We start from the raw sequence: 12,201 nt of genomic DNA on the forward strand, positions 1-12,201 counted from the left end.
CACCTGATTAATGACAAGGTGCAAGAACAATTCAATGGAAGAAGGAAATTTTTTGTAACAAATGATTCTGGCACAAAAGGACATCTGTAGGCAAAAATAGAAAAAAAAAAAAAGGAAAAAAGGAACCTCAATGTTAAGTCTCACACCTTTTGAGGAAATTAAAATGGATCATGGAGGGCACCTGGGTGGTTCAGTGGTTGAGTGTCTGCCTTCAGCTCAGGTCATGATCCCGTGGTCCTGGGATTGAGCCCCTCATAGGGCTCCCTGCAGGGAGCCTGCTTCTCCGCCTGCCTATGTCTCTGCCTCTCTCTGTGTCTCTCATGGATAAATAAAAAAATATTTTTAAAAAATGGATCATGGACTTAAATGTACAGCATTAAATTACAGAAGTTTGACACAAAAAAATACAAAATCTTTAAGGTTTACAAATAGGCACAGAGTTCTTAGACTTGACACCAAAAGCCGAACCCATGGAGGGAAAACTCGATAAGTAGAACTTAATAACAATTTAAAATGGTTGCTTTGCTCCTGTTAAGAAGCTAAAAAGACAAGCTATAGAATGGGACGGGATATTTGCTAACTAGATATCCAACAAAGAACTAGCATCTAAAATGTATAAAGAACTCTCAACACTCAGTGGTGAAAATGAAAGCAATCTAATTAGACCATAGGCAGAAGACACACAAATATATATTTACTGAAGAAGAAATACAAATGGCAAATAAGCACATGAAAATTTGCTCAACATCATCAACTATTAGATTTCTTTAATATAACATTCTTCAAATGACAAAATTTTAGAAATGGAGAACAGATTGGTGGTTGTCACATGGTGGGAGAGAAGTGGGTGTGGCTATAAGGGGTAATAGGAGAGATTGCTGTGGTTTTGGAAATGTCTATAACTTGACTCTATCATGTCAGTATTCTTTCTGGCTGTGGTATTGTACTATGGTTTTGCAAGCTATTACCATTAATGGAAAGTAGAAAAAGGGTACACAGGATCTCTGTGTTAATCTTTACCACTGCATGAATCCACATTTATCTCAAAATAAAAAATTTAATGTAAAACAAGTTTACATATTGTCTCGCTCCATTTATAGGACATTCTGGAAGAGACAAAGCCATGGAGATTGAAAACAGCTCAGTAGTTGTCAGGAGCTAGAAGAAGGTGAGGGGGTGACTATGAAGGCAAAGTACCAGGGAGTTTTTTTGGGTGATGGGACCATTTGGCACTCTGCTTGTGGTGGAGGTTACGTGAATCTATATACGTATTAAAGTTCATAGACTTATACACCAAAAAGGAGAGGCAATTTTAAACATATATAATCAAAGAATATAATCAAGAAAAAATTAATAACATATGCAGCTCATTTGTTCTTTACAGAGTTTAGGTGAGTTTAGTTGGATAATAACAGCAGTTTAGATTTGCTTCACCCTATCAGTTTGGAAGGTGTTCAATGTAGCACAGGGGGAAGAACATAAAATGTGGAGCCAGACAGTAGGGTATTGTGTCTTGGCTCCACCATTTATTAGGTGTGTGATCTTGCTGATCCTCATTATTTTATTTATAAAGTGGGACTACTACCCACATCACAGGGTTATTTTGAGGCTGAAATGGAATGAGAGAACCTAGACTTATTGTAGGAGGCCTAGCAATCTAGAAGGAATGCAAGCATTTTCTGTAGAAAATAAACTGTAGGCTTTGAACATGGTTGTATAACTGCTTAAAAATGTGTGTAAACATGTCGTGACCCATAGAATAAAAATATGTAATTGAAAATTAGCTTGTAGATATTTTCAAGTATAAAGAACTTTTATACTTGAAAGTAATATACTAGTATATACTTGAAGTCCTTTATATTTGCAAGTATTAGAAATAACTGAGACAATATCTGGTACATCAAGTAGCTGCTTGGCATTTGACAACTGTTAAGTAGTAGTTGTGGAAGTAGAAGTAGTAGGGGTAGAATAGTAGTAGTACTAGTAGTAGTAATAGTAGTAGTAGTAGAAGTAGTAGAGTAGAAGTAGAAGGAGTGGCAAAAGTAGTAGTGGTAGTAGTAGAGGAAGAAAATAATGAGACAAAGAAGAAATAGTAGTGGTAGTAACAGCAGCAATAGTAACCATAGAAGTAACAGTAGCCATAGTCATAATGGTAGTAGTAGTAATAGTAGTAATAACAACGGCAATAGTGATAGTAGCCATAGTGGCAATAGTCATGGTAGTAATAATAGTAGTGGTAATAACAGCCGCAGTAGCGATAGTAGTAGTAATAGTAGCCATAACGGTAGTAGTAGTAATAGCAGTAGTAATAATAGCAGCAGTAGTAACTGTCGTAGTAATAGTAGCCACCATGGTAATAGTGGCAGCAGTAGTAATAGTAGTAGTGACAGTGGCAGTTGCAACTGTAATAGTGGTAGTTATCGTCATTGGAGTAGTATTTCACATGATTGTTTTATTTGGTCCTCCTAGTGGTCTGTGAGGGGCAAGGGCAGAGTTTGTAAGCCCCACTTTACAGGGACAACACCAAGGGTGAGGGAGGGTGCCTCCTTTTCCAAGACCTTGCGGTTTGAACTCTCCATACCTGGGAGGAGACCCCAGGTCTTCTTCCTTAGAAAGCATGGCCTAGAGAAGCCAGGGGAGGTGACTCTTAGTCCACTTGGGCTGCTACAGCCCGAGACCGCAGACTGGACCGTAAACAACAGATGTTTCTTTCTCTCGGTTCTGGAGGCTGGATGGCTGACACCAAGGTGCCCGCAGATTCAGGGTGAAGAGTCTTCCTGACTTGCAGGTGGCCGCCTTCCAGCTGCATCCTCATATGGTGGAGAGAGAGGGCACTCCTGTCTCCTCTTCTTATAAGGGTACTGACCCTATCACGGGAACCCCACCTCATGACCTATTCTAAGCCTCATCACCTCCCACAGGCCCAACCTCCAAAATCATGAGGTTGGGAATTAGGGCTTCAGTAGAAGAACCTGGGAGGAACACATTCAGTCCACAGTAGTGGTCCTATTATAGTATTTGAGGGATGTCTTCTACATCCAGAAAGACTGGCTCCTCACTTGGCACTGATGCCTCACGGTCCCAGAGTGTGGTACAGCAGAACAAGTGGCATCACAGGGAGCTTCCTGTCTCCTGCCTTGGCCGGGGCAAATAAACCATTTGTTTTGGAAACCAATCAGGCAGGACAGGGAGTCAACCTAATGGGAGACAAGCATGTCTTCAGGAAGAACCCTTCCCCCTCAGGCTGTTCTGGGAGGTGGTCTGGGCCTTGTGACAGCCAGATCCCTGAGGTCACAGCTCTGAGGGCAGGAGCCCTGGATCCTAGTGATGGCTGCACCACTGACTCTCTGGGAAAACGCATGGGCTGGGCTGGCTCTTACCATGTCTACCTCCCATGTTTTGAGGTTTCTACCTCCCTCCCCACCCTGCAAGATTATGACACATCTATCTGTCCTGGGGGGTGGGGGCACCATAAGCAGCCCAAGAGCAGGGCTGGGGTCAGCCACCGCTCTGTGCCCAAAGACAGCAAAGAGAAGGCAAAGAGAGGGTAGCAGAGGGAATGCCGTGTCATCTGATCCATAGCTGATTAATCCTTTGCAAATGTGCTCTGGGGACATGTCCACGAAGGACGTCACCGAGGTGGGGGAAGAATGCGGCCTGTTGTCTGGGCCCAGGACACAAAGGCCTATCTGTGCACACGTGGGCACTCCGATCCAGGCCGGATCAGCTGCTCTTGTTTCCTCCTTTGCCATCACAATACGACTACAGAGTTCCAGTCTGCCCTTCTACCCCCACCCCAGGAGAGCGGGGCAATGGGATTTCTGCCCACTGGGTGCCTGCTGAGCACAGCCAGCAGCACCAGCCTCCCGGCCCACTTGGCTCTGGGCAAGTCTAGAATTTCAATAGCCTGCGTCTCCCTGCCCTCATTTACTGCCCTCTCTCATCTTCCCTTTCTCTCGCCCTCCCCGGCACATGTGTGAGTGGCAGATCCAGGGTGATCTGGACCCAGCTGATCACCAGGGAGCCAAGCCTGGAAGCCTGAGAGATACCCAGCTGGGTAGTGGCCAGCCCGGGCGGAGGGTCACTCGAAAAACACTTTGCTTAAGCGGTGGAGCAGCAGCTGCCCTGGCCCACCACCCCAATCCCTAGGAAACCGGACAAGGGATGCTCTCTTCTGGATGGAGTCCCTGCCAACACCCAGCAGGGAGCCAGTGTGGCATCAGAGTCAGAAAGCCGGGGTTACAGTAGCATAGATGAGGTTCCTAACCTCTGTGTGACTTTCCTCATTTATGTAAAATAAGGATCATGTGGTGTGGAGAGCATTCTACAGGTGTCAAGCATTGCTGAGCATGGGGGGACATATTAGTAAGCCCTGAAACACATACCCACCCACCCCCACAGCCACCCACCATGCATCAGCCACTCAAGGTCATTTTATTTGTGTATTTATAGTTTTGAATGACTTCTGTGTGCCAGGCACTATGCCAGACAATTAGGGAGAACCAATGAACAAGAGACTAAACCCCCTGCCTGGTAGATTGCAATTTCTCATGGGGGGAGACAGACAAGAAGACAAGAAGCAATAAAACTAATAGGTAGGGAGAGCCCATAGTACGTTAGAAGGTGGTCAGAGCTATGGGGCAGACAGAGCAGAGTAAGAGGAACAGAAGGTGCAAGGCAGGGGAAGGTTTCAGTTGTTCACAAGATGACAAGGAAAGGCTACATCCGGAGGGCCACACTTCTGGAGAGACTGGAGGGAGGTGAGAAAGGGAGCCAGGCAGATTCCCCAGGGGAAGAGCATTCCAAGCAGAGGGAACAGCTCTGCAAAGCCCATGAACCGGAGGGGTGCCTGGTGAATCTGTAGGAGGGAAGGGGCGTCTGTGCTAGGGAGGGGGGAGAGGGGGAGAGCCATGTTCCAGGGCCCTCTCTTGGCTCCTGCAGTTCCTTGGCTTCCTCTGTCCTCATAGGGCATTCTCTCTGTTCATGTGTCTATGTCCAAATCCACCCCCAACCCGCCTACCCCCACCCTGGCCGCCCTTTATTAGGGCCTACTCTAATGACCTCATTTTATTTTATTTTATTTATTTTTTTTATTTTATTTTATTTTATTGTAATGACCTCATTTTAACTAATGACCTCTATAAGGACCCTGTCTCCAAATAAAGCCACATTCTGAGGTACTGGGTAGGGGGTTAGGACTTCAGCCTATCTTTTTTTGAGGGATACAGTTTAACCCATAGCAACCCTGAGGGCCACTAAAAAGACCTCAGCTTTTTGTCTGAGTGATGTGGGAGTCATCTGAGGGCCTTGGGTGGAGAAGATGGGAACTCTGGGACTTAGATTTTAAAAGGATGACCTGTCTCTCCAGAGGTGAGTTTTCTTCTCATGTGGGTGTCCTCCCTGAGTTGTACTCCTGGCTGCTGCTCCCTGCTCTGTCACAGGCCAAAGCCCTCCCTGCCTCTGCTCACAGCACTGGCCCTGGCCACATTGCTGGGGAGGGCAGAGCTGGCCCTATGGAGTCCAGGGGGCCCAGTGCCAGGAGCCTCCCTCCCCCTGGCTGCCTTACCATTCTTCACTGCACTGTCACCATGTGCAGAAAATCCAGAAGGGGTTGCAGTGTACTGGGGGAAATTTCTGAACTGCCACCAAGTGCAGTTTCCCCCTTAGAGCTGAGCACACCCCCCAAGACTTAAAACCCTGCCCAAGAATTTCATGTGTCCACCCCAGCTCCTTGCCTCACTCCCCTGGGGCACCTTCTTCTCGCTTCTGCCGTCCCCTCCCCTTGAGGAAGCCCATGCTCTTGGAGGTAGCTATGTACCGCCCTTCTTCCTCCTTCTCCAAGCTCTTGAGTGTGAGCACTCCCTCGGAGGTCCTCCCGTAGCTGGGAGATTGCTGGAAAGCACGCGTGCACCCGTGCATGCACATGCACACACAGGTATCGGCACCAGATTTCTTTAGGAGTGATCATTCTCAGAGTAAGTACAGCTGAAACCCACAGCAGGCAGAGGTATGTTTCCCTGACTGCCATAGAGTCTGGCAAGCCTGTCATTACCCCCTAGTGTGGCTGGAAGCTCACCCAATCTGCCCATCTGTGCCAGGGACAGTGGTTGGCATTGATGCAATAAGCACACAGGATGGCCTGTCACATACAAAAGGAACAGTTTCCCTAAATTGCTTTCATGTGTGGTTGAGAAAACATCCGTTGTCTGTATTGTCATGTAGAGTGATAGAGGAAGAGGCTATGGAGATTGTGACCCTCCAATGCCCACCTGTTCCTGGGGCCCAGTTACCTGGCAGGTGGGGGAAGGGGAAGGAATGTGTGAGATGGGCCAAGGCTCAAGCTCTATCTTCCCAGAGCTCCTCCTGTGAGTTTGGGAAAGTTGTATCTTTATCTGAGGGCCTGAGGTTATCCATCCAGGTGGATAACCTGGAGAGCCCTCTCATCATTCTGGGGGTGTCCCAGGAATATAGAACGTCCCTCCTACAGGCTTCCCAGGGCCTGTCACCAGAGCACGCCTACCCCCTAGTTGACCCTTTCAACTCAAGGGCTCAGGGCCATATGATAGAAATAACATGATCTGTTATACCATGGGCCTCCTTTATACAGGTCAAGCCACCTAAAGCCTTCTGCAAAGGTGGCCCGTTCTCTGACCTGGTAGTATCCACAGGGCACATATTTTAGGAGGAATGTTTTGGGCCATCGTGTTAGTGCAGGTCCTCTGAGAAGCAGATGGCAAGACAGGGTTACATTGCAAGCAATGTACCAGGGGAAATGCCTATCTATGGGAACTAAAATGGGTTGGGAGTCCGATGAGGCTGGAGAGGTATCAGATTCTTCTCATGCCTGACCCAAGTGAAGGTGAGGGAGAAGGGAGCATCCTAGACAGTTTTACAGTCTAAGGAAGGTTCAGTACAGCCCCCAGGGGGTCCTCCGACCAGTCAGCAGTCAGAGAAGTCTGGGTTTCCCCGGACTGGGTCTGCCTTAGTACTCCTGCCATGTTCAGTCACTACATGGGAGTAGTTGGGAAGAGGGTAGCTTGGTGCACTCACAGCTATGGGTTTCAAGTGTGGTAGCTGTGACCCTTGGTTAATTATGCTCTCTGTAGCTGGAAGACTACAAGCTACATTCTTAGGGCCAGCTATAGACATGGCCTCTTCAAATCACCTATGGCCCTGATTCTTTGGAAATGGCCATGTCCCCACCCTGGGAGCTCTATGCCAGGTTTGTGTGAGTGTCAAACTCAGGTTTTAGGGTTACCAGACTATTTAGAGATCTCACAGAGACCAAACACACCACCCCAGAACACAGATGACTCTCAAAGTATAGCCCATTGACCACTTGCAGCAGAAGTGGTCACCTCCTGATGAGGAATGTTTGTTCAAAATACAGCTCTCTGGACTCCATCTCAGACCTACCCAAACTCAATCTCTGATGGACGGCCTAAGAATTGGCATTTAACCCACCAAGACACTTTAACACGCATACACACGCACACAAACACATACACACACTATTCTTGGGCACTCCGATTTTTGAATTTCAAATAGCTTGCATCATTCTGCTGGGAATGAACCTGTATATCAGAGTTTGTGTCTCAGAGTCTGGATTAAAAATGATGGAGTGAGGACCACAGACTTTCATACTGAGCTCTGAGAGACCTGGTCTAGCCAAGCACAGGTGCTTACATGTCACCTTTCTCCAAAAGAATACACCAGGTGTAGAATTTCTTGGAACCCACTCACCTAGGAATTTCAGTGTTTTCCTTTCTGTCTCTGAACAGTGTACAACACCACATCTCTCCAGTCCTGGAATAGTGCTTCCTTATGAGGATGTAGGGACTCTGAATCTCCCAACAGATTTCTTTTCCTCATTATCCTATGGGAAGGTGTGCTTGGGGACCTTTCCTTTAATCACTTTTACATGCACCTATTGCCAGTTTCCATGGGCCGGGCTCCCATGAACCTTTCCCACCTGTCATCTGTCCTTCCTTTCTTCTCCTAGCACCAGATACTCAGGGATTTCTTGTCTTATCTGTGCTTATCTGCAGCATTCCTGGAGGGTCAATGTACATCCTGCAGCCCCATTCCTTCTAGCCATGAGCAACTGGAAACATTCATGCCTTTGTTGGTTTCCTTATCTCTGCCTTCCTCCACCTTACCTTAGAGGCCCTTTTCTGCCTTTGGGTTCATTCCAGCTCAGTTGCTTGGCCCTCCCTGTTCTCAGCCAAACCCAGATCACTCTTTCTCTGGATGGATATTTGCAGAAGCATCAACTCTAAAGATCAATTTAATTATTATAAAAACCAATAATTCCCAGCACTAGTAATGATACTGAAAATCTGGTTTTCTTGTTGCTGGTCATGGAGGCTTTGTTACAGTTCTTTAGGAACATCATTTGGTAATATTTATGAAATATGAAGATATCTAAGTATAGAAGATTCAAGAGCTCTTTGATTTGGGAATTTCACTTTTGGGAACCTAGTTAAAGGAAATAAACCTGAAAAGGAAAACATTTCATATAAATGACAACGTACATCACAGAAATTTGTAATATGGAGAAGTTGGAAGTACTAGCAAATGGCTAATATTCATTATGTGTTTATTAGGTACTGAGCATAATTAAATTCTTTATCATTTCATCTAATCCTCACCATGTCTCTATAAGATAAGAACAACTATTTTCAGCAGTAAGAACTGTAATTATCCCCATATAACCTCTATAATTTCCTCTGGGCACCTAGTAAGTGAGAAATATGTGGTAGTTTGGACAGCTGGCCCAGGCTCTTCCCTAAGGTGAGGTTCATTCCCTACACTTTGAATACAACCACTTCCTGCCCCTCCCTCTTCTCAGTAATTAGCATACAATAGGGTAAGTGCCCTAGCACAGCCAATTGAGTACAGGAATCACTACTGAACCAGTTCTCCCCTCCCTCCTTAGAAAGTTGGGTTTATGAATCTGTCAAGTCTTTAAATGAATTGGCTCAATATTTTTAATTGAATAAGTTGGGAGGAGCACCTCATTTATAGTCTGGCTCCTCATTTAAACCTTCAAGATCATCTGGATCCTGATCCTTTCCTTTAGTAGAACTACCTCTTTCAAGTTTTCTTACTACAGATCCCACAGTACATGCTCTAAGTCTTCACTGCAGGTGTTGATTTGCTTAGGACCAAGCAAGGCAGTGCCAAGAGACCCTCTCTAGATCAAGATAATCCTGCTAAAACCTAGCCACTGCCACTTCAAAAAAAAAAAAAAAAAAAAAAAGATTTGAAATTACGTATGAACTCCCTATACGTAAAGTCATAAACTGAGTTTTAATCAGCTATCTGTGAGCTCCAAAGCATAATTTGAGTACTGAGTTGGTTTTCTGGCAAACTGCCCCAGTGTCCTCACCTTGATCCTTCCATCTCCACAATGATGGAAGAGAAACAGATGACAGTGCCTCCCACAGTACTTGGCACATGGATAGCCCTCACTACATATTCATACATTCACTCATTCATTTATGCCCACTTCTCTTCCATCATTCATTCAACATGTCTCTCGAGGGATGTAAATGTGGTCCTGAGCCCTCCCCACCCCATGGGAAGCTCCTGGTTCTAGTGGGAGAGCCAGCAGGGTGGTAGAACACAAGCCCCTGACTTTTCTCTCTGGGGAGGCAGGCCCCTCTATACACCTCATCCTGTCACAGCTGGCTGCTTTCTGCTGGAGGTATAGGTGAGGCAGGCAGCCCTGGATAGGAGGTGAAGAAAGGCATGTAGAAGGAAGCCCTATCCTAAGAAAGAGAATGCCTTGGCCTGTACTGGGCCACAATGTGATTTCTGGCTTTAAGTTTGTTGATAACCTCTCTTCTCTTCTCCTTTCTTTTTTTCTTCTATCCTCCCTTCCTTCCTGATTAGGGGTGAGAAAATCATCTTTACTGAGTATATACACTTGAAAGGCAAGGAGTGTCTTCTAATCAAATTAATGGTCTCCTTTAGGAGCAATTACTGCCTATTGGGACTTAGAATATGCTAGAATCATAATGTCTTCACCAGTTACATTTTTTTTGCAAAAAGATCTGTGGAAGTCATTTCCTAGAGGAAGACGCTATTATGTTCATGTAGGTAAATTCTTTTTCCACTGGTGCTCCCTCCTTTCCCCTCCTGCCACCCCTGATTTGTCACCTTGTTCCAGGTATTAAGCTGTCCTTCAAGTGGTTGGAGGAATGAAGCAGAATGCCTAGACATGGCGTCCCAAGGGAATGTCAGATTCACTCATTCGTCAAAGCCTTTTGGAAATGCGACTCTTCTATTCCTTAACAGTGAACAAGACTGAATATAGCTCTGCACCCACAAAGTTTACATTCTAGTAGAGAGAAGCTGACAACAAACACACATGATAAAGAGGATACTCTCAGAGAGTCAAAGGTGCTGTGAGGAGGAGAAAATGAGGCTGGAAAGGATTGAATCATGTGCCCAAGGTCACAAAGGGGACAAAGCCAGGGCTTGATACCATACTTATCTTCACCAAAGCTCACCTTCCTGACTCTGTGCTAGGCAGACTCTCATAGCTGGTGTCTTTATCACGGCGGAGTGAGGGTTAGACCTCACCTTTGCATAGCACTTTATGCTCTTCAAGCTATTTCTGGCATATAGCCTCATTTCACCTTGGGACATGATTATTTCCAGCTTCTCCTCTGAGGCCTGCCACGAATGCAAAAGAAAATGGCAGGAGCAGATCCTCTAGCAACGGAGCCAATTAAGCTTCCGACGAATGTAGAGCAGTTAAAGTCCCATGACGTGAAGAACCAAGAAAAACCTTGAGGTGGCTGTGTCTAGAGCAAAATCTTATGGGCCAGAATTTAAATAGCAGAAGACCTTTCTTTCCTTCTTCTGCAACTCACAGAAATAAGTTCTTATGCCATCTCCTCAGTGTTGAAAGAATGTGCCAATGGGCAGCTGCTGTGTTCTTAGGTACTGTGGGAATAGGAGGGAATGACTGTAGTGCTCTATTTTTCTGGGATCTCCAGGGAAAGATACCTCCCACTGAGGAGAACAGTACTTACTCCTTCAAGTGCTCAGTCTCAGAAGTCAGGCGGCACTTGATTGTCAAGTATAGTGACATACTTTACCTTGTTGGTGCTTATGTGAACCCCATTGGGTAGGTCCTCACAGTCTTAATTTTTTTTTTTTTTTACACAAACTTGACCAATGTGTGACCATTTTTTTCCCTAAGACTTTATTTATTCATGAGAGATGCAGAGAGAGGCAGACACAGGCAGAGGGAGAAGCAGGCTCTCCACAGGGAGCCCAATGTAGGACTTGATCCCAGAACTCCAGGATCATGACCTGAGCCAAAGGCAGACACTTAACTGCTGAGCCACCCAGGTGTCCCAGTCTTCATAGTCTTCTTAATTTCAAACGAAGAGACTGAGGTCCAGAGAAGGCTGGCTCCATATGTTTCTGTGGGGCTGGCAGGTGAACAGGGCCTTGAGATTTCTGACACCAAGGGTCCCCCTTGCTCCACTATGCCACATTACCACTGAAAGGACATTTGCCTTTGTGATGGCTAGAAGGAGCTCTTCCAAAAACATATTCACTTTCCTGCCCTTTGAAGCTGAGGACAGGGGGGAAGGGGAATGGCAGTGTGATATAACATTTTCACGATGAATAAAGGTACCTTTGTGAATGCACATGTTTCTGTTCTGCCCAGAAATGTACCTGTTTTATTAGTTTTTCTTGCTTTGCTTTTTGATATCACTGGGCCTACATATTGAAGTCCTGTGTTCTCTTCATATTTTTTTGAAGATTTTTAAATATATTTATTTATTTAGAGAGAGTGCATGCTGGGGATGGGGGAGGGACAGGGGGAGAGAGGGGAGAGAGTCCCAAGCAGACTCCACACCAAGCATGGAGCCCAACACTGGGCTCAATCCTAGGACCCTCAGGTCATGACCTGACCCCAAATCATGAGTTGGACAGTTAACTACCCGAGCCACCCAGGCATCCCTTTTGAAGCTTCCAGTCAGTAGTAAGGCTTATTACAAATTGTTAGTGGCGGGCAGCTTGGGTGGCTCAGTGGCTTAGCGCCGCCTTCAGCCCAGGGCATGATCCTGGAGACCCAGGATCGAGTCCCATGTCGTACTCCCTGCATGGAGCCTGCTTCTCCCTCTGCCTGTATCCCTGCCTCTCTCTGTGTGTGTCTCTCGTGAATAAATAAAT

This window comes from Canis lupus, chromosome 12 (assembly GCF_048164855.1).
Source record: "Canis lupus baileyi chromosome 12, mCanLup2.hap1, whole genome shotgun sequence".
NCBI lineage: Eukaryota > Metazoa > Chordata > Mammalia > Carnivora > Canidae > Canis > Canis lupus.